Source organism: Echeneis naucrates, chromosome 22, assembly GCF_900963305.1.
Source record: "Echeneis naucrates chromosome 22, fEcheNa1.1, whole genome shotgun sequence".
In the NCBI taxonomy this organism is placed as follows: domain Eukaryota; kingdom Metazoa; phylum Chordata; class Actinopteri; order Carangiformes; family Echeneidae; genus Echeneis; species Echeneis naucrates.
In genome coordinates, this window is record NC_042532.1 from 712,610 (window position 1) to 733,194 (window position 20,585).

General features: G+C 42.8%; 1 protein-coding gene across 1 annotated transcript in view; it reads right to left on the reverse strand.

Moving 5' to 3' along the window:
• nrxn3a (neurexin 3a) overlaps positions 1 to 2,379 on the reverse strand; it is a 142,778-nt gene extending 140,399 nt beyond the window's left edge. The window contains 1 exon segment of the mRNA XM_029493515.1: positions 2,216 to 2,379. The gene's annotated coding sequence lies outside the window, so the exon portion shown is untranslated.
• Positions 2,380 to 20,585: the final 18,206 nt, after the last annotated feature.

Sequence of the window (20,585 nt, forward strand, 5' to 3'; positions counted from 1 at the left end):
CAAATTTACCCCGAAACTATCTCCATGCACACGGCTGTCACCAACCAACCTTTAAAAAAATCGCCCAGGAAGAAACTAGAAGGTAAATTAAATATGATGGTGTGAAATTTTGCATGAAAAAGTCATTGACACCCACGCACGGTGAAAATAAAACCCTGTTCATCCATAAAACTGCATCGTCTAAGTCAACACCATATCAATCACCATAATCATCGCAAGTATGATCAGCTCATACTTTTATTAATCGAGTCTGATCATTTTAATCCTCAGCAATGCAGCAAAGCGTTTGCTTTGTGCTTTTTAAATGGGATTACAACAACATAGGAATCATTTGTATTGACTATGTACTGATTTTTTTTCTGCACACACAACATCAAATAATGTTTTGAAAAGCATTTTTTCGATGAAGTAGTTTATGAAAGGGTGATCAAGGTACTTCGGGCCCTTTGCAGGGAAAGAGACACATTCCTCGGTTGGGTCACACCCATTCTGAAATCTCTTTTAGGAAAAGACAATTATTAGGAATTCCCCATGCATGAATGCGCAAAAATTGCGGATTCCAGAAACTCTTCAATTGATATAATTGTCCTCTGAATTTGCAACAATATAAAGTATTCAGCTGGTGATCGATTGTGGGTGCGCGTGAAGGCATGAAAAGGCGTAAAAGGACTGGAGATCGAGGCCTGGACTCCTTCCTGCCCCCCCTCCTTCCTTTCTTTTTTTTTTATTTATTTATTTTTTTTTTTTTTTTGCGGAAAGTATAAGATCCTTTGGCGCACAGCAAGAGGCCTTCAATTATTGTGAAATTATATTTGCCTATATTATTTACTGGATGGATACTTATCCTGCGATGGAAATGACAAGGTGTGCAAAAAAGGCGGTGATAATTTAGATTTAGTCATTAGCAAATCTTATCCGAGGCCCAGACAGTTGTTTTTTTTTTGGTGTTTTTTTTTTTTTTTTTTGTTTTGTTTTGTTTTTGGTGTCGGGTTTTTGGTTTTGTTTTGTTTTGGACGTTGTTTTGTATCTGTGGGTTGCTGACGGATTAAAATTATGAGCTAGACTCCCAGCCTGAAACGGGAGCTGAGCAGTCACATTTCAACACACGTTCCTGCTGTCCTTGTGGACGCCATTTGTTCCTCCAGGGGAACCAAATCATTTAATTCCAACAGCATTATTATCATGTTATCATGACTGACCCTCTCCTCTACACAAACGCACGCACAATAATTATAAAATAATAAATGCCTGATTAAAATGAGTCCGTTTCTATAGGCTACTTTGTGCACATTCCAAGATGAAATGATCATCATTATTCTCTGGATCTGTGGTTCTCAACCCTCCGCGTTGTCTTTTTCGATAAATCGGATACATAAAATGGTGTCCTTTGTTAAATTTATCTAACCAATCAGTGAAAAAATTAACAGAATTTTTTGAGACAATCAGAAAGAAAGACAAATAATGCAGGGATGTAACGGTAACACGATGAGCTTGCTGTCCATCACACAGAAGCTCATGCATCAAACTGCATGTCACAGTCAACGATCAAATTACAGAAAACTTGCATCTATATTTAAAGAGTGCAATGGCCATATTTGCCAGGCGGACAGAGATGCGCGTTGGCTACCGGAGCGCATATCTTGTGTTTGAACGTGAAGCTGCAAACAGGAACAATATGTAGACACCGGACACCTGGTGTTAACCTTATTTATTATTCATTAACCCAAAATTAAGCAGCATAGAGGGAAGGATATACTGCACGCCGTATTTTTCTGGCTTTGACGATCGTCATATTTAATATGTAACAGCGCTTTAAACGTAGCGCAGTTGCATGTAAAAAATAACAATTGCAAGTGATGGTCACATTGTAAGGATTGACCCGGGGGTGTAATACTACACCCGTCTGTCACGTTGACTCTATTCCACTGAGGTAATTCACAGGCCAACATGGCATAAATTCACATTTCCACGCCGCTGTTCCTTCAAGGAGACTCACATCTGCACCATCGCGCCACATCTGTAGTCTGTGCGCAAACACTGGAGAAAGTCCCATAAAAGTGAAAACCTCCGTGCCAGCAGCCAGATGGAACAGACAACACTTGCCTTTTCAGACTCATATTTCCTCTAGAACCTGCTGATGGATTCTGCGCTGCAACATTTTTTGCCTGCGCACAGTCAAATGAGTATGTTGAAACAAAAAGACGACGCTACTGACCTGAGTTAACCAGACCAACAGGAGTATTCAACAGTTAAAATCCAACAGTAAAGTCCAAAGTAAATCCAGGGTTGTGTGCTTCTCTGGTTGTGCGGGGCGACGGTGGGACGAAGCAGCTCTGGGATAGGTTTATTGTGCGTACAGGTGCTTCGACCACGGTGCATCCTGCGCACAAAAGCTGCTGTTTGCTCTGTGCCACTTACAACGGCTGCAAGCAAGAGACGTGCGCACACCCGCGACACTCGGGTCCGCCCTCTACTCAGCGCCAGCGTAATTTAAAGGCACACTGGTTCCTTCGTGGCATCAAATGCACATGTGCATATTTGGCTGTAAGCATGTTACAGCTTCTACATTATCCTACAGAACAAGTCAGTTGGTTCAACATTTTAACAATTCAAGAAAACATCCTTACCAACGTGACAACACATCCTGAAAATACAGGCAGCATGTTGAGGCAATGATTAGCACTGTCCTCCCCAAAGCAATAAGGTTCTGTGTTTGAATTTTGAGGCTGGGGCCTTTCCACATTCTCCCTGTGCCTGGATGAGTTCACTCCTGTTTCTACAGCTTCCCCCAAATGTGATTGGTTGTTTATCTTTATGTCTCTATCAGCCTGTGATGGAATGGTGAACCTTGCCCAAGATCAGTTGAGATTTGCCCTGCCCCCCTGTGACTCTGCATGTGTAAGCAGTATAGATAATGATGATGATCAATAATATTGTTGCAAATACTCACTGTGCAAGCAAAATATAGACACATGCTGCCTCATAGCAAGAAGGTTGTGGGGCCTGGGGCCTTTCTATTTCTCCGGATACTTGTGTGTTGGCCCTGTGATGGACTGGAGACCTGTTCAGGTTGACCCCTCCTTCACCAATGTGAGGTGGGAATAGCTATAGCACCCACCGCAACCTGGAAGCAGATAAGAGGTACAAGATGAAGGAATGAATAAATATCAAGAGCAAATAGTGAGGTCCAATCTGACAGGATATTGGACTAGATATCAGACTAGATCTGTGAAGGGAAATGAAGAATCCACCTTTTATCTCCCTTTAAGTGGCACCAAGGCTCCACATATTCAGCAACAGCACAATCTCAGCTAATTATCCAGGTGCATCTCAACAAATTAGAATTTTCTTGAGTGAAATTCAAAAAGTAATTTTGATGATTAAGACTCACATCTGATGAAAACTCAAATTTCTGTATTTCAGAAAATTTGATCATTACTAATTTTGGGATCTCTATCCATGTGCTTTGAAGTGAATACTGGAGAGGCTGCTCTGATATTTACCCAACAGCGGGGTTATGAATTGTTTTACCCATTGTGGGTTATTTATATGGAATTTGGGTTATGTTGGGTAACTCATGCACTGGGTCAAAATCCATCAACCCAGGTGCTGAGTCAACAGACCTCGGCTGACTCAGCTCCTGGATTGTTTGTGCCTAAACAGTAGAGGGCAGCAATACCCTGTTGATGCGTTGAGTGTGCCGAACCCAAAGAAGAAGAGGAAGGCATTGCGCCAGGCTCTTTGCACCTCCATACATTACACTGAGCAGACACGGTCATGTATATTCGCAGCGGGAGAACCTGAGTCACCATCCTCATGTTGAGGCAAATTGTTAATAAAAGGTTTGTGCACACTACACATCTAATTCACATGGACATATGGTCATGTTTGTTTTGAGATCACCAGCTAGCTTGCTGGCTTGGTAGTTAGCAGGCTAATTTGTGAACTAACTTGGCCCCCTAATCCCCGGTAATTGGCTGCACGTAACAGTTAGCATAGGTTTTATTTCAGTTGGATACTGAATGAAAAAATCAAATCTATGCTATTCCACATTATTGATACCTACAATAAAGGGCAAAAGTTTGGACACACCTTCTCATTCAAATGAATAGAAAAGTGTGTCCAAACTTTTGGCCTGTACTGCATAATGTCATCCTACAGATGCCATCGGGGAACTTGCCCTGTGGCACCTGCCAGCCTTGCTTCTTCCATCTGCTTAAAAAGTTGGACAGGGATCAAAAATAGTGTGACAATAGTCACACCAACTCAAGGACAGCTTGTGTTTCAAAAATGGACACTAGGCCTTGTTGGGTCATACTGTCATTTGTTTTGCACTAAATTTTACTAACACTGATTTGAACTGTTCCGGTTCGTTACATGATGGACAAAACATTTTATATTATAGGCATACTGTATTGATTTTTTTTTTTTTCAAACATTGCTGTATTGTTTAAGTGTTTATTGCATAATATATGCTTTGCATAACCAAATGTAACATGTATTTTGTTATAGGTTTGTAGTTCAACAATTTTATAGATATGAGTATTCATATCTACAGTAATCTAGAGCTATTTATTTTCTTATAAATTGTACTGTAATGTGTTAAAAATAATCTTGAATATTGGTTAATATGACCCAGCACTTGGGCCAAATATTGCTGGGTTAAAATAGACCAACCCATCTTGCTGCTCAAATTAACTACTGCTGGGCTGGTGCTATAATCGCCCAGCAGTTGAGGTATAAAACAGCCCAAACTGGGTTATTTTTAACCCAACAGTTTTTAGTGTGTATATGTCCCTCCAAAAGCCTGAGCCAGAGTAGGCTGACCATTTGGAAAAGGTTCTACCACCCTCATGATTTCACACCCAGATGTGAAACTGAGTATGAACAAAAACTCAATTTGGACATTGGCTGAAACCAGGCACACTCAGCAGGGGTCCATTTAGGTCATAAAGGCACCGTCGCAACCCTCCTCCTTGCTTTTATTCCTAGTGCACTGGTTACAGTAGAGAGCTACTCCAACCTTTCTCCACGATCTGGTCGCTGAGCACACCGACTGTTGCTGTTTTTATTTAATTTATCCTCTTTTATTTGGACCCAGCGTAGATCGCTGTGCAATAAGCTGATCTTACATCCTGTAAAGACAAGCACACCCACTTTATTAAAGATGCAACAAAGTTCATCGCTATCCATCAATGATCTTCCCATCGACAAAATCATCACATTGACCCGCCAGAAGGGTGAGGCATGGATCTCTTTCCCTTTGTCCCTTCAAGTCCGAAGGATTGGAGCAATGAGAAGTAAGAGGCTGATGTCTGGGCAGAGACAGTTAGCATCGAGTGCAGTTGTATTTGTATTTGAAAATTGACTTGTAAGTGCTGTGATTTGTTTTTCTTTGATTGTCGGTTGTTCACCACAATCAGCTGATCATTCAATCATCACAATCGGGTTGCAGGTGTAGCAACTTCAGCAGGGAGCCCCAGACTTTTCTTTCCCCGGCCACATTCATCAGCTCTGAATGGAGAATCCAGAGGCATTCCCAGGCCTCCCAACCCGGAGTAGACAGTCCATCAGTTTCCTGCTGAACCATGGCCTCTGATTTGGAGGTGCTGATCCTCACCCCAGCCGCTTCACACTCAGTTGCGAACATGTCCAATGAGAGCTGAAGGTCACAGACTGATGGTGCCAACAGGACCACATCATCTGCAAAAAGCAGCCATGCGATCCTGAGCCCCCTGACCTGCAACCCCTCTCCTTCCCGACTGTGCCCAGAAATCCTGTCCATGAAAATCATGAACAGGATTGGTGATATAGCGCTGCCCTGACTTTGAACAATTCTGACTTACTGCCGAATCGCCACACACAGCTCTGACTTTGGGTGAAGAGAGATTAAAAGTGACCCCTTCACCCCATATTCACGCAGCAGGCGGGTCATCAATGACAGCCCCTCAACACCCAGAGCCTTCAGCATTTCAGGACAGATCTTGTCAATCCCTGGGGCTTTGCTGTGGAGTTCTTTGACTACCTCAGTGACTTCTCTCAGGGAAATTGCCGATGATCCCCCTTCATCCTCCAGCTCTGTCTCTGTTTCAGAGGGCGGGTACGTCGAGTTCAGGAGTTTCTCAAAGTTTTCCTTCCACCGTCCGACTATCTCCTCATTTGAGATCAGCAACATCCCACTCTTGGTGTACATGGCTTGCGTAGTTCCCTGCTTTCCATGCCTTAGGCCAGACAGTCTTCCAGAACAGCTTTGGCCAAAAGTCCTTCTCCATGTCCTCTCCGAGTCTCTCCTACCCCCACTGATTTGCCTCTGTTACCGCCAAGGCTGCAGACCTTTGTGCTAGCTGGTACCATGCATCTGTCTCCGGAGTCCCCCGAGAAAACATGCCCTGGAATGCCTCCTTCTTCAGTCAGAGAGCGTCCCTCACTACCGGTGTCCACCACAGTGTCTGAGGGTTGCTGCCCCTTGAGGCAACGGCTCTCTGCTGCAGCTTTGGCAATGGAGGATTGCCAAAGGGATGTCAGAAAAGCTCTGTCGGAGGAATGGATAAGAAAGGATATGTGATGACACATGGCAAACAAAAAGGCCTTAAAGACGCAAGTAAATGAGGCAAAGTCTGAACAGAAAAAGGAAAAATTAGCTCACTGAAAGTGCTATGCTTATCTTGGGAGTACTGTAAGATATGATGGGGGTGTACACAATGACGTAAAAAAAATTGAATCAACAAAGCCAGGAATGCATTGAGAAGACTGAACAACGTATGGAAGTCTCAGCAATATAGAACCTATCCAAAACTCAATGTGGCAGGATGGCCTCCTGTCTATCCCTTGTGACAGCTGGCGTGGTTGTCCTCCACCTCTCCATAATTGTAGGTCCATCTCACCCAGTTGTGTTGGGGGTATTGTGCAGTCTCTGGGCATGGTCTCCTGGCTGTGGCTGTGCAGGACTGGAGCTGCCTGCACCATTTGCCCATTCTGGTTTGTCTGCCCTCCTAAGCAGCGTTTTACTGCGGCTTGCTGCTCTCCCTCTCCACTCTGTCGGAGGTTGTGCCATTGCTCGTGGTAGGTGACCTGTAATCAAGTGAAGCCTTTGTTTATTTATATATCTGTCTCTTGAGTGGATTTAAACCTGTGCCCTAAATTAATTTCCTGGGGGTGGAATTCCTCCAGGTGGTGTTGTTGGCAATTTATTTAAGCCCAATTAATACATTTTTATTAACTAGTCGCCACATCAAGTTGTATCCAAGCTGCATTCTATCCACCCTCCTGTATGGCGCAGAAGGCTGGAGAATGATGGCAAATTTCACATGTCAACTATCTCAAAACATGCCCAACTGGATTGGATGACTCAAGACCACCTGGCGTCGCACAATAGAGGAAGAAATTAAATCTATGAACCTGGCATGATGTCCAGAATCAACCTTCGGAGGCATAACGGTCAGTAAATAAGTAGGTACAAGGGAGCTGAAAAAAAAAGGATCAGTCTTTTTATTTTGAAGTACAAGTCGGCAGTTGTGTTGCAAACTAAGTGCTGTAAAATCACCACTTGTGAGTCTTGAAACAAACTTACTGTCTTCATATGGCACCTGCAGCAAGTATTCACCTGAGGTGAGGTAAGTACTTAAACACAGTATTTCCAACTCGCCAGAACCTAAAACTCTGGGTAAACGGAGACCCGTTATGTTTGTTCCAGCTTAGAGGATGCTAATGACTGGGAAATGCAGGTGGATTTGGGAGGAAAGCTTGTTGTTCCCCAGGAAATAGTTGTTGTAGTCCTGGATCATAAGGGGCTTCCTGTCCTCTGTGGTGCTTACAGTGGCGTCTTTGTGTAGCGAGTTCATCAGAATGACATTTCTATTCTTCTTGGGAACATACGACATGAGTGTGTGTGACAGTGAAAGCAAATTTTGATGAGAGTGCCTCTATTCCTCTGGTCGATACCAGTGCAGGGGGAAGTTCAGGCTTGTTCTTCCTCACTGTCCCTGCCATCGTGAGCTTTCTTTTCAGCAGCTCCTGACCAAGAGCATATGATGTGAAGAAGTTGTCACATGTGATAGCATGTTATGCCCTTGGAGACCGGTTGTCATGTCCAGCACAACACACATGCCCTGTTTTTTTTTTGGCCCTTCCAGTACTGGGTTTCCCCATGTATACCTGCATATTCCAGGCATAGCTGCTCCTGGCGTCACATGCTGCCCAGATCTTTATTCCATATTTCCCCGGTTTGCTTGAAGGAACAGCGACCTCTGAAAGGAACCAGGCGCTCATCAACTGTCACGTCAGGGCCTGGATTGTACATAATTGGTAGGTACTCCACCCACCTGTCTCAAATTTTCCTGATGGCAGCCAGTTTGTCATTTCGCCAGCGGACGGGTCGTGTATCTTTGTTATCAAATCGAATAATTCTTGAAAGGACATGAAACTGTTGTAAGGACATAGTTTCCTGGAATATAGGCCTCCCAGACTCTGCATCCCACAGACTTTTTGTAGCCTCATGCACGCATTGCAATTTTGTAGCCTCATTGATTGAGCGATATACTCCAGCCACTTGCCATCAACAGACTTATGTAAGCTTGGAGGTCTACCAGGTCGATTTCTCTCCAGGTGTCCCCAAACACACGCTTCCCCTCCAGGTTTGTCATCTCGAGTATAATTCCCTCAATGGACTCTGGTAAAAAGAGTTGGAAGCTGGACTTGATGTCATCCACACGAGATGTTGCATACCGTGTTGGCCCTGGCGTCATCTTGATGATGTTTTCCACTCTTGCTCTACTTCCTCTGTCCTGGGGGGATGAAGACCAGAGCAAGTGTCCACTCTTGGACTGGAATGTCTCCTCAGGTGCCTCTCCCTCTCCATCAGCTGACTGGTCAGTCTCCTCAAAGTCTGGATCAAAATCTAGGTTGTCTTCCACTTCCGAGACATCCTCCTCTATCTCTGGTTCAATTTCAGTGCCCTCTTCATCATGTCCAAAAAGCTGGACCAGAACCTCTTTGACAGAGAACCGCTTGGTCAGTGGCCGACTCATTGTGCTCAGAGTAAAAGGAGTGCAAGGCAAACATCATGCTATATATATGGGGTCTGTGTGAAGATGATAAATTGATTAGTCTGCAAGGTGTGGTTCACATGGGGGATAGGCACAAAAGCATGGGAAAGAGATGGGTTCACATAACAGACACCGGTCTAGTCTGTGTGAAGATATGATACATTGTTTCATCGGGAAGTTGGTTCACATGGGAGGATCTGCACATAAGCGTGGGAAAGAGATCTGTACCCGCAAAAGACATTGTTCAGTCTGAAATGTGTGTGTGAGTGAGTGAGTGAGTTGGGGTGGTGTGTATGGGGACGTTTTCTGTCTGATGGATGAATATAATCTGGATACTCATTCATTTCCTTTGGCGGTCACTTTTGACCGGGAACACCACAGGTGTAACAAGGTTGATTAAAACACTCAAAATTCAATGAAAGAGGTGATCATCACGTTTATATGTTCAAGTGCATAGTGTGGAGGATATCATAAGGCCTTGAGGCAATCAGATGTAAAACACAATATTTATGTGTTTTAAGTTGTAAATCGGTCAGATTTGACCCAAACACGACAGGAGGGTTAACATTAACGTTAACTCATAACATTAATTGATATCATCAGCAGAGCATTCCTTGTCTCCTTGTCTGAAGCTGCCATCCAAACATAGCTTAAGACATGTTTCTCACTATTGCAGTTACGGCCACGTTTTGCAACTGGAATTGGGAGCCCAAATAATTTTTTGTGTTTATGGTATATTTTCAAGGTAGTCAGTGAAACAAAAGGCTGATATTCAAGAATTCTTCTTTCACCAGAAACAGAGCAGGTCAGCAGATTGAGGTCACTGCGAGTTATAGTCACTCTGAATTTCCAGGCGGGACCAGCAATCCCGGACCACCAGGTGAAAATACATATAAGAAGAAATTAATTAGGTATTTAATTTGTTATCCTAAAAGATAGTTCATGATGTGTTAACTTTATTAATCAAAACTGTTATGTGCACCAGGGAATGATAAGTACCCTGATGAAGACATCATTGAATGTGATGAAAGCAACAGTACTTTTGCTGTGTCTAAAGTTCCCCAAAGTAGAATATGAAATAACTAATTCCTCTTTTGGACATTTTTTATTAAAAACTAGTAAGCTAAGCAGTTCAATATGTTATTTCCCACTTTACCTTCCTTAAATATCTACTCTAGACATAATATGAAATTTATTCTGTACATTGAAAAGTTAAAGTAACTTCACTAAGGGCCTGATCTACTAAGATCCTAGATGAGGGGCGCTAAATTGCAAGCTTGTGGTAAGATTTTGCACGCTTGATTTGCGTGCATTTTGCATGTGATCTACTAAGAGAAATTGCCAAAGTGACTACAGGTGCAAACAACAGTATTTAAATGCCACTGCCACCCTTTCTATCATGGCTAGTATGGAGGAAGAGCGAAAGCGCAAAATGAAATTCGATTTAGCTGAATTTGAAGTGCTTGTAGAGGAGGCAAATAAACACCTGAACCAACTTTTCAGCACCCCAAACGTGCGCTCCACTATGTTCTGTGTGCATATATGATCCACATTGTATCGATTCTCTCCCAGAGTGGTAGGGTTGAGTATCAGAATCAGGAGGAAGGGATGGAAGGGATGTGCACTGTCACGTTTGAAACATATGAAAATACATAGTTTGATTTTGTTCAATGAGAGAAATGAATTATATGGTGTAGAGTATACAGAAACTACTCACGCAACAGTCAGCCATCACCATACCATCTGACAACTTTGAAAATATACTGCCATTTCTCATGATGAATGAGTCGGGCACTGACCCAGGATATTTTGCCACAACATTAGTTATGACTCATCTGGAGTCACCTGCATGTTTAATAAGTAGCTGTGTTTGTGATTCCTGTACACAAGTTCAGTGATATGTCTGAATACATTTTTCTTCTGTCATCTCAAATATACTGACGTGAACGACAAAAATCTGTTCTCTGCGTCTTCGTTTCTTGCACCTGTTTCTGCTCCTGGCAGCAATGACAGCAACCATTGTGCATAAAGCTGGGATGATTTACACCTGCCCTTTCAACGTATTATATTTAGACACAATTATAATCCCTGCAATTACTAGGTTTGATGAATCGCAATGCGTGTGCTAATATTTCATATCTACATTTTCTCCTCCCAGTATTTTGCTCACCTGGGAAGAAATGCCCCGTATTCCATATTCATTAAGGCCAAGGTGCTAAATTGACATAGAGTGACATTTTGCTCACTTCAAAGACATAGTCCTCAGTGCGCACCATTAGTCGATCAGCTTGCACATTTTTTTCCGGGTGACATCAAGTTTGCACACATTTTTATATGAGCAAACCTTTAGTAGATCAGGCCCTAAGTCTACTCTACTCAATCGCCCTCATTTTTTAAATAAGTAATAAAACAATATCTGCATATTGTTTGATTACATAAATAGCAGATATTCTGCTAGACACAAGATGTTCACTGTAAAGTCCTTTTTTGTTCTTTTTTGTTTTTGCACTGCACCCTCAACAAGGTCAAGGTCAAGATAAACTTTATTATCCCCTAGGGGCAATCAATATGAGAATCAAAAGTTGTATAATTTCTACAGCCTGGTTGCAGATAAAAGCAGTTGGAATAGGTGGAGGCCTTATCCTGAAATAGTTTTTGCTCAGTTAATGTCCAAGAAGGAGTCTTTACACCAGTCACTAAAAACATCAACCACTGGACCATGTTCAATGTTGTCGTCACTGAGCAGAGACAGAATGACTGAGTCATCTGCAAACTTAATTATGTGCCTGGCACTTGCTTGTGTATAAGACAAATAAAAGAGGCAAGAGGAAACATCCTTGACGGGAGCCAGTGGAAGATAAAAGGGCATCAGATAGGACCCTGTCTTTCTCAGATCTGTCTGTTAAAAAATCAGCCAGATAACATATTAATCCAGGATCAATGTTGTAGGTACTGGTAAGTCAATCTGCTAAAATGTGAGGTTGGATGTAGTTAAAAGCTAAGGAGAAGTCAATAAAAAGGAGCCGTGCAAAATTCTTAACGCCATCCAGATGACCAAGGACCATGTTTAAATGGGTGCATGTGGCATCCTCAACACCCCTACCTGCCCTGTATGCGAACTGGAGAAGGTCCAATTTGGTGTGTAGAGCTCATCTTTAAAGATTTCTCAAAGGTTTGTATGATCAGAGAAGTAATAAGGGATTTAGGCGTTTTATTCTTGGACACAGGTACAATCATAGAATCCTACCAGAGGCGAGGGACCCTATAATGCTGAAGTGACTTCATAAAGATAAAGGAAAATATGTCAGCCAATGGTTCAGCACGATTTTTGACAATCATTATTGTCTGGGCCAGGTCAATACAAGGACTGATATAATTTTAAAAAATGACTATTCCGTTCAGAGGAGGAATTCACAGCAGTTCGAACTATTTTTCTACAAGATAATTTGGCAGAGATAGAATTTACACTGGACAATTATATATGCCAATTATGGATTGCCTGAGCACTGTAATCTATATGCTTTGTTGTTGCTTATAATTGTTCTGTAAAAAGAAAAAGAAACTTCATACACAGTCCGTAGTCATGCACTTCTGATTTTCCACAGCCAGTCAAGACACGCATGAAAATGTTCTTTTCTTGGTGCATTTGTTTGTGTGTTCTGTGATGTCATTATTAACTAATAACCATTTAATTGTGTTTTACAGTGAATAAGACAGAACCATGTCCACCGAAGTAACCACAACAAGCAGAGAAAATTGTACTTATCAAAGCGACACATTTCTCTTTGTTTTGTATATAACTCCAAGCTTGGGTGAATGAAAGGCATAGCTTCAAATCCAAACACCGCTATCGCTAGGCCCTGAAACTAGAAAGAGAAATTTGATTGGACCAAATTTGTGCTGACAACCAGACCATGCCCGTGGGTTGGCCCCGAATAAATAGTCAATACAAAACTTTATTGGGGGCAGAAGTTCGAAAAAATGGTTGGAGAGAGGAGTTCTGGGGAAGCTCTGAAGAGGAGAGCTTCTCCAGAAGATCTGACAGAGCAACAACAACAAAATAAAACTCAGAAGTCTTAGCGAACTTAGCCGCTAAACTACAAGGTCTAAGTTCCAAGTTGAAGCCAAGGCTGCTTGTGACCGGAACAAGTTTGGCTCGCACTGCACTCAGCCTCCAGCGTCTCAAGTTGTCATGGTAACCAGGGACGGTTGTGCTGTGCGCAGCTCCAATCTGTTTTCTTCAAGAAAGAGAAGAATAGTTCAGACATTAGATAGATAAATAGATAGATAGATAGATAGATAGATACTTTATTTATCCCAGACTGGGAAATTGCAGTGTAACAGCAGCATTACACATAGGGAATAAAATATATAACATGAATGCATCTGGGTGTTCAGTCAGTAGTTTGGCAGCAGTGGAGCCGATGACCCCACAGGCCACCGCTGCATCAGCTGACGGGGGGATGTAAACAGTGATAACAATGGTGTACGTGAACTCACTTGGGAAATAATACGGGCACATTCCTACAGCCAGCAGTTCGATTTCTGGGTTATAGAGACGTTCCTTCATGACATTTGGAAAAGTCTCTGTCTCCCCGTACCAAACTGTAACCTGGGATGTCAACGCTGCTGTCCGGGATGTGCGAGTGCAGCCATTTTTCACTGAAGCAAAATATGCTATAGTCACAGTATTCCCTCTGGGTCTTCACAAGCGCTGCCAGTTCGTCTGTCTTGTTCCCCAAAGACCTCACGTTCCCCGTTATGATCGCTGAGACCGCTGGTTTGTGTCTTCTCCTTTTTTCCCTCCGTTTCGCTCCGAACCTGCAGCCCCGGCGTCTCCTCCGTAGCTCCTGCGGGACCACAGGCCTGTCTCCAGGCAACAGCGCGGGTTTACACAGCGCAATCAACTGCCACAACTGCCGGCGGCGATCTTCCAAGTTACAAAAAGTAGGAAAAGTAGGAGAAAAACCAAACCAACCAAACCAACTAAAGCCATTTCGCAACTTTAACAGAAAGGTTGTGATTGAACAGAAAAAAAAAAACAACAAAAGAGCGAACCAACAAATTAACAAGTTTACACGAAACACAACGAGGAGCTGCCGCTAGAACGGCGCCAAAAAAATTTACTTAATAACCAAGCCAATCGCACAAAAGACAATATTGCCGCCAAAGAGGGACGAGCCAAACCAACCACTTCAGCCGAGAACCAGTCTAGCTCCAGAGGCCATAGCGAAGGACCTTGACACAGCTGCTTTCTTGACGTTGACAAGAAAAAAGACAGTATGAAATTGAACCTGATGAAGAACAAGGCCCACCTATTTTGCCTGGAGTTGTGCCTGTTGTCAGTACACAGATGTACTGCAGCTTCAAGTGGTCAGTCCAGACAAGAACTGGAGCCCCCTGAAGACCTTTCAGTTAGGGGTATGGTTTAACCACATTCTGTATATGCACACATTAATTTGTAGATAAACTGAGCCATTCAATAAAGTTGTAGCTGTCTGTGGTGCTTTCGGGACGATGGCGACATCTTCAGAATCTAAAAGAAAGAATATCCCAAAGAAGACTGGTAACTTACATCAGTGAAAGAAGCCCTCAGGGACAGCGATGGTAGTAAAGATAAGGCAGAAAAATAAAGAGAGAAAGAGAGAGGTTGATTCTGTTAGGATTTTTACGGCCTGCAAACAATATATTGCCTAAGGGCACAGCAACAGGGATTGCATGCCACAAGAGTGCTATTGATCCCTTCACTGTTTTATGTCTCCCACTTTAGAGTATGCAATTCACGGATGCCTGCAGGAGATATTGGTGTGTTTGTGTTTAGATATGTGTTATAAAGGCTATTTCAACTTTGTGTGGGGGGGAAGCATGTTATTGACAGAAGTAATGATGACCCAGTGACCTGAAGTGGCCAGTTATTGACCTAGTTCACATAGCAGAGTGATAACAGAGCAATGTTAATTCACCCCAGCACACCCAATACTAACAACACCCTGGACACAAACACTCCTGGGTTTTTGGTCCTAAGAAGGTGGAACACTGCTTACTGGGTTATCCCAGCACAGTAATTCATGAGCAATGGCTAATCTGCTCCCGAGCAGGTTATGTTGGTGATTGAGTATAAAACCCTCGCCCCCTGACCAATCAAGTCTCTCAAAAAATTACATCAACTCCTGCATCGCCACCTGATATGGGAACTGATCTGCTGCTGACGGAAAGTTCAGCACCAGCAGCAGCCTTCCTTCCATTTAATACATCTATATCAGGAGATCCTGGAGCATTGCAGCCCACATGATGGGGGAGCTAACCCACCAGCCAATGACCCGCCATCGCCTTGTTGTGGGGGAAGGAGCTGGAGCTGGTGCGGGAAGTGGAGCACTACCAGTTGGATCTGGTGGAGCTTTCCTCCACGCACAACCGGAGCTCTGGAACCGTGCTCCTTGATAGGGCTTGGACTCTTTTCTCCTCCAGAGTTGCCCAAGACTTGAGGCACCAAGCGGCTGGAGGGATACTCTTGGAGTTTACCCTGGTGGACAAGAGGGTCACCTCCCTGCGCGTTAATGTGGCAGGGGGGAAAACTCTGACTGTTGTCTGTGCGTATGCACCAAACAGCAGCTCGGAGTATTTGGCCTACTTGGAGAAGCTGAACAGGGTCCTGCATGAGGCCCCAGTAGGGGACTCCATAGTCCTACTTGGAGACATCCATGCACATATGGGTATCGATGGAGAAACCTGAAGAGGTGTGATTCGGAGGAACGTCCTCCCCAATCTGAACCTGAGTGGTGTTTTGTTGTTGGACTTCTGTGCTAGTCATGGACTGACCATAACAAACACCATTTTCGAGCATAAGGAGGCTCATAAGTGTACCTGGTCACAGAGCACCCTAGGCCAAAGGTCGATGATCGATTTTATTGTCGTGTCTTTGGATACTAGACCGCATGTTTTGTACACCTGGTTGAAGAGAGGGGCTGAGCTGTCAACTGATCACCATCTGGTGGTGGGTTGGGTCAAGTGGCGGGGGAAGCCTCTGGACAGACGTGGTGAGCCCAAACTTGTGGTGCAGGTGAACTGGGAATGTTTCATGGGGTGTTCAGGAGGCCTTCAATTCCTGTTGCTCCCTCCTGCTCCTTTGCATTGAGAGGAGCCAGTTGAGGTGGTTTGGGCATCTGGCAAGGATGCCTCCTGGGCGCCTCCATTAGGAGGTGTTCTAGGCAATTCCAGCTGGGAAAAGGCCCCAGGGTAGACCGAAGACCAGGTGGAGAGATTATATCTCCACTTTGGCCTGGGAACGCCTTGGGATCCCCCAGTAAATTGTTACCCCCGACTCGACCTTGGATAAGCGGATGAACATGGATGGATGGAACTGCAAAATTGTTTGGTTTGCTTATTCACCTGCTCTTTGGAGCTGTATGGGTGAAGCACACAAAGACAGGAGTCTCAGACAGAGGCAACACTGATAGCTGGAGCCGCTAGCGCTAGCCACTGTGCTAATGTGGTTAATGCTAGCAGTACTTCAACGAATACCTATCTGACTCAAACTGAACTTCGATACATTGAAGTGCAAGCAATCTGTCTTTGATTCATTCAAGGTTTGTTTTTCCAAATTCTTCTTTCTTTTACTTTTCTCTGATTCTTGGTTTTATACTGTACAAAATAAATAAATAAATAAATAATAATAATAATAACTCTTTAATATATTCACAGGCTTCTCCTATTAATGCATTTTGTTAAGTTCATATAAACATTATTTGATAGTAATTAAAAGTGGCACGTATTTTGTATTGATTGACAATACAAGATTCATTTCATTGATTAACATTGTACGCCTAATTTTGCCATGCTGAGTGATTGTACATTGCATTGTTCTATGCATTGTCCGTGTGTACTACCGCATCCATGGAAGCTGCCATATTGTTTGTACAAGTTGTAACTCGTAGTACGTCGATAATATATTTCTTTCCAGCAAAGTGACAAGATGTTCCCTCATACATGATGTTGACTTACTTTGGAACAGATGTAGACCTTTATCTTTTTCACATTGAGTTGTCTCTGTGGTTTATCACACAGTTTTAATCCATAGGAGACAGTTTTCTTTGTTGAGATGTGGTTCGGTAATCTGAAAGATAAACTGAAAAAATTAAGATAACTAAAGAAGGACAAACAACACTACCTGGGGACTTGCACCCCAGGATATGAAAGAGAGAAAATTAAACCGGTGTGGTAGGGCTGGGTGATAAAACAATAACAATAATTATTGTGAAATAACTTTTCCTCAATAGAAATATAAGACATGGTCGATCGAACGCATTCCATCCATGTTTTGACAGACAGCACGAACAGCCAGTGATAATGAGAATAGAATGCTGAGCCAATCACGCAGCTGGAATAGAGTTACAGCCATGTCAGGCTCGGTTGACGCACATATAGAGAGAGTAGATGATACAGCCAGCTTAAACATAAGCACACGTGCTTTTATTTAATTTTTTTGTAATTGACCAAAGAATTTAGTTGTCGATTTGTTTGTGTCCTCCTGTTACACTAATAATAAATGAACCTAAGAAAACTGGAGCTGCTGAAAAAGATAAATATGACCAAAAAAAACTATAATTAGAAATAGTCTAAAAAAGGACAGACTATGACAAACACTGAAAGTCTAATAACTGTCACAGAAGACTAAAATCAGTGGACTGGGGCCTCAGTGGGAGGCAGACTACTAGGTTAGGTGCCCCTTCCCACTAGCCTGGGGTATAACACAAGATACACCACTACAAACATGCACTAAAGGTGCCTACTTGCATGTGAGGGGAGTGGGGTATTCACCACGGTGCCTAGCCTCCCACCTGATGACACCCAGGCCACACTGAAAATCCAATAAAGGAACTGATTCCCTGAAAGACAAAGAACAGAAGGTTAACAAAAACTAATAGCCCAATTGATAAACAATATCTTTCAAAATACAACACAAAGGCAAAGAATCAGAAAAGTAATTAATTAACCAAACTTAAACCTGGACCAGGAAAACAAATCACTACTGAACAACAGAAAGAAAAAATGGCCAGTCACCAGAAAAACTCAAATAAACCCAAGAGTGCTGATAAGGCCAAAACACATGAAAAAAAGCTGGTCCAAAATGAAAGTAAACCAAAAAAAAAAAAAAAAAAAAGCAAACCTAACAAGAACAATGGAAACAAACTATCCCAAACTATCTCAAGGATCCCCCTTGAGGCGACCACCCATTTTGACCCATTTTGAGCCTTTTATACTGCACCTGGGGCAGGGGGCAGGGTCTGTGGGAGGATGGCTACTGGATCGCGTTCAGAGCCCCAACACTGTGATTCACTACACTAGCATGAAAAGAGTGAAGAGATGCATAGGAAGTCAGGGCCAACCTCTGAGCCAAGAGAGTTAATCCAAGGGAGGCTTCATCCAAGCCCGGAGAGGATCCAGGAACCAAGAGAGAGGTTTTTGTAGACCTGGGTCACAAGTCATACAGTGACCAATAGCAGCTGGACTTACAGTTTGTGGCCATCTTCTCACAGAGGTGTGTAAATATGAGCATTTTTTATTTTTTTTATTTTTTTTTTATTTTAATGTTTTGTTTTTTTTTTTTTTTTTTTTTTGTTTTTGTTTTTTGTTTTTTTTTGGGGGGGGGGGTTGTTCAAAGGACCTTCCTTTGTCAGTGGAACAAAGCGTTTTGCTTACACTCATGATACTCATCTGCTCACTGACTTGCCAGTCAATGGACATTTCCACTACCGTTCATCTGTGAAGGAAGTAAAACAGCAAGCTGTCAACAATCAATCAAATCAATAAACATTAAAAAAATGTGTGTTTTCATTCCACTTGCTTTTTAAAATGCCAAAAGGGTGTGGAACATTTTATCAATCTATTATTACTCTAAAAAGTGAAATATCACTAGTAATGTCGGCTGGTTGGTTGGAGCATGTTTGTATGCTGTGTTTAGATTGTTGAATCTTCACCTTTATTACTGTTTACATATTTGTTCATTTGTGTGACTATTCTGTTTCTAGTTGATTTTGGCTTCTGCACATTCTGATAGGTTTGTGCGTCTTAGTCTTCTTATAAGAAATCCTCCCTATATTCTGCATTGTAGCTACCTCTAATTAGTTACTTTGTATGTAGCTCTTTTTCATATTGGTAATCAAGAAAACTGGTGCATTTACAGCTAAAATGATTAAAGCAAATGGCATTGCTCTATCTTTTTTCTTAATGAATGGGAATAACTGAGCCAAAAAGTGACTTTTGTGATTAATTGTGTTACATATTCCAAATCAAAACAGTTGCACAAAATATTTCAAGCTGAAGGCAGACTACCAGACCTGGCATATTGGGTTTTTAATAATAGGGAAAATATTAATGAATGTAACTAAGAAACCATTACCAAAAGGTCTCACTGCATGAACCATCTGTCAGGAGAGTAAAAGGGAGAGGCCCAGATGGTGACAGACAGAGGAGGATGGAAGGAAGAAAACAGCACTACCTCGACAGAAAGTGAGGCAAGTGTGGTCTATCTTGTGGATAGCGAGAGAAAATTGTTTGTGATGCTTCATTGATTACCCAGAACACAGTGGAACAGAGGTACAATGACACAGACTACCACCGACATTATAGTGCAGGCCACCAGCGCTTTTCTCCAACATACATGGCAAAACTAGAATCACTTACCATTTCAGATGAGCTTCACCAAACTGTGATATTCACAAATTTAATCACCGACTCTTTTACCCAAAGTAGAATCACCCACTATTTTTCAAGGTGGACAGAAAGAGCAAATGCACTGCCTCAGCCAAAATCCATCCATCCTCGACCACTTTTCGGTTGTGAGGGGTGCTGGAGCCAACCCCAGCCAACATTCCAGGCAGGAATGTACACCCTGGACAGGTCTCTAGTCCATCACAGGGCCAACACACAGAGAACAACAAACAGAGATGGACAACCACTCACACCTGCAGACAATTTAGAGTCACCAGTTAACCTAAACATGCATCTCTTTTTGATGGTGGGTGAAAACCGACACAGACACAGGGAGAACATGCAAACTCCGCACAGAAAGGACTCAGGCCGGGGACCAAACCCACAACCTTCTTATTGTGGGGCAAAAGCGCTAACCACTACGCCACTGCGCTGCCCAGCCAAAATCCACCCCAAGAAATTCTTTTCATGGACACCAACTTGCAATTTACTATTATTTTTCAATGGGATATCATGTATAGTGAAATGGTAACATATGATAGGAACAAATAAACATTTATTTAAATAAAGTATTCCTTAAAAAAGTAAAACAAGCAACATAATTACCTGAGCACAGTTCTGAATGACAGTTACACACAACAAGAACAGGGAGCGGTACTGATTGCCTGAGTGGAGACTAGTGCACAGGAGAGGAGCAGAGCCATCACCAGCTGCAACTGCCATATTATCATCACCACTGCAAAAGCCCAGTGCTGCCACTTCCACACCTGGGTATTCCACTCAGTCTTTCCCCTCTTCCTGCTCTCATTCTCTCCCTACTCTACCCAACTT